The sequence below is a fragment of the Gossypium arboreum genome, chromosome 1, assembly GCF_025698485.1.
Source record: "Gossypium arboreum isolate Shixiya-1 chromosome 1, ASM2569848v2, whole genome shotgun sequence".
NCBI classification, from domain to species: Eukaryota; Viridiplantae; Streptophyta; class Magnoliopsida; order Malvales; family Malvaceae; genus Gossypium; species Gossypium arboreum.
This window is the reverse complement of record NC_069070.1, coordinates 67,609,319-67,612,361: the sequence shown is the minus strand read 5'-3', so window position 1 is coordinate 67,612,361 and position 3,043 is coordinate 67,609,319.

Genomic DNA, 3,043 nt, shown 5'->3' with positions numbered 1-3,043 from the left:
CCCAAGTAGCTTCTTCTATCCGTGTTTGAGCCATAACACTTTCACTAGTGGAACCTTTTGTTTCACAACTCTTTCACTTCACGTGCTAGGATACGAATCGGTTCTTCTTCATAGCTCAAATTAGGTTTGAACCTCGACCTCGGATGGAGTAATTACGTGTGTCGGTCGACCTATATCGTCAAGCATCGAGACATGAAAACGTTGTGAATCTATTCAAGCTCGGGGGCAAAATTAATCGATGGCGGCGCCCAACTCGTTCGGATACTTCATACGGCCGATGAACCTCGGACTCAATTTGCCCTTACGGCCAAATCTAAGCACCTTCTTCGTGGTGAAACTTTGAGAAATACTTTGTCTCCAACCCGATATTCAATGTCTTTTCTTTTCAAATCCGCATACGACTTTTGGCGATCCGGCGACTTTCAAACTTTCACGAATTACTCGAACTTTACGCTTCGGCATCCTTAATCAAATCAACCCAAGATTTTACTTTCATTAAGTTCAGTCCGAATAATGGGGTGCGGCATTTACGATAGTATAAAGCCTCGTAAGGCGCCATCTTAATGCTTGATTGAAAACTATTGTTGTAGGCGAATTCAATCAAAGGTAAATACCGTTCCATGAACCACTAAACTCAAGGATGCAACATCTCAACATATCCTCGAGTATTTGAATTATCCGTTCGATTGACCATCGGTTTGGGGATGAAAAGCAGTGCTAAAATGCAGCTTGGTACCCAAAGCCTCTTGCAATTTCTTCCAAAATCGTGATGTAAATCCGACACGATAGAAGTAGGTACCCCATGCAATCGAACAATTTGGGAGATGTATAATTTTGCCAACTTATCGAGCGAAAAATCCATGCGTACGGGGATAAAGTGAGCCGACTTAGTCAGTCTATCCACAATAACCCAAATCGCATCTTTCTTACTTGCCGACACTGGTAACCTAGATACAAAATCCATTGTCACTCGATCCCATTTCCATTCAGGTATCATGATTGGCTGAAGTAATCCTGATGGCACTTGATGTTCCGCTTTCACTTGTTGACATATCGACACCTTGAAACAAATTGAAATGTCTCGTTTCATCCGGGCCACCAAAATTGGCGTTTGGTCATTGTACATTTTAGTACTACCCGGGTGGACTGACATTCGACTACTGTGAGCCTCGTCCAGAATCTTCGAAACAAGTTCCGAATCCCTTGGAATACATAATCGACCCTTGAATGTCAAGCAATCATTGTCGTCAATCTGAAATTCTGATTCCTCATTCGAAACACATTCGACTCGTTTAGCGACCAATTCAGCGTCGACCTTCTGGGATTCAAGTATTTGATGAATCAATAACGGTTTGGCCTCTAATTCGACTACTAGCACCTCATCGGGTGAAATGGATAGGTGAGCATCCATCGCTCTCAAAGCAAACAGTGCCTTGCGACTTAAAGCATCGGCCACCACGTTGGCCTTTCCCGGGTGATAATCAATGATGAGTTCATAGTCTTTCAACAACTCAAGCCAACGTCTTTGTCGCAGGTTTAAATCTCTTTGAGTCATCAAATATTTAAGACTCTTGTGGTCCGAATAAATATGACACCTTTCTCCAAACAAGTAATGCCGCCATATTTTCAAGGCGAACACTATGGTCTGCTAGTTCAAGGTCATGGGTGGGATAGTTTCTCTCATGCGGCTTTAGTTGTCTCGACGCGTAAGCCACAACTCGACCTTCTTGCATCAACACACAACCTAACCCAAGCAAGGATGCGTCATCAGTATATGACAAACTCTTTCTTGGACTCATACCGTACTAATCTTGGGGCCTCGATTAAGCAGTTTTTAGTCGATCGAAACTTTCTTGACAAATGTTCCGACCACTCGAACTTAACATCTTTTGGAGTAGTTTCGTCATTGGTGCAGCTATCATCGAAAAACCTTTCACAAATCGTCGATAGTATCCGGTAAGCCCCAAAAAGCTCCTAACTTCGGTAACATTCCTTGGAGGTTTCCAATCGACTATGGTAGAAATTTTGTTCGGGTCCACCGACACACGATCACGGACACCACGTGCCCCAAAAAGCTAACCTCTCTCAGCCAAAATTCACATTTACTGAACTTTGCGTATAACTGCTTCTCTCGTAAAATTTGCAACACTAACCTCAGGTGTTCCGCGTGATCGGTTTCATCTCTTGAATAGACCAAGATGTCATCAATAAACACAACTACAAATCCATCCAAATACGGTCTAAAGATCTGATTCATCAAATCCATAAATACCGCAGGGGCATTAGTAAGCCCAAACGGCATCACTAAGAATTCGTAATGACCGTACCTCGTTCTGAAAGTAGTTTTGGGTACATCCGAATCTCGAATTCGCAACTGGTAATAACCCGATCTCAAGTCGATCTTCGAAAACACTGAGGCTCCTTTCAGTTGATCAAACAAATCATCAATACGCGGTAACGGATATTTATTCTTTATTGTTACTTTATTAAGTTGACGATAGTCGATGCACAACCTCATGGTTCCTTCCTTCTTTTTCACAAACAATACAGGTGTGCCCCAAGGTGAGAAACTTGGTCGGGCGAAACCCCTATCCGTCAACTCTTGCAACTGAGCTTTCAATTCCTTTAATTCCGTTGGTGCCATGCGATACGGAGCTATTGAAATTGGTGTAGTCCCAGGTACAAGCTCGATGCCGAACTCTACCTCCCGGACGGGTGGTAAACCCGGTAATTCTTCGGGAAAAACGTCCGGGTATTGACAAACCACCGGCACAGATTCGGGTTTCTTTTCTAACTTTTTGTCATCAAGTACATACGCAAGGTATGCTTCGCACCCCTTTCTCACATGCCTTTGAGCGGTCATTGAAGATATTATAGCTGGCACTCCGTTTAAATCGGTAGACTCAACTCGGACTATCTCATTATTCGCACTCCTCAAATCGATGGTTTTCTTTTTGCAGTTCACTACTGCCTCATGTACGGTGAGCCAATCCATTCCAAGAATAACATCAAATTCGTCAAATGGCAAAAGCATCAGATCGGC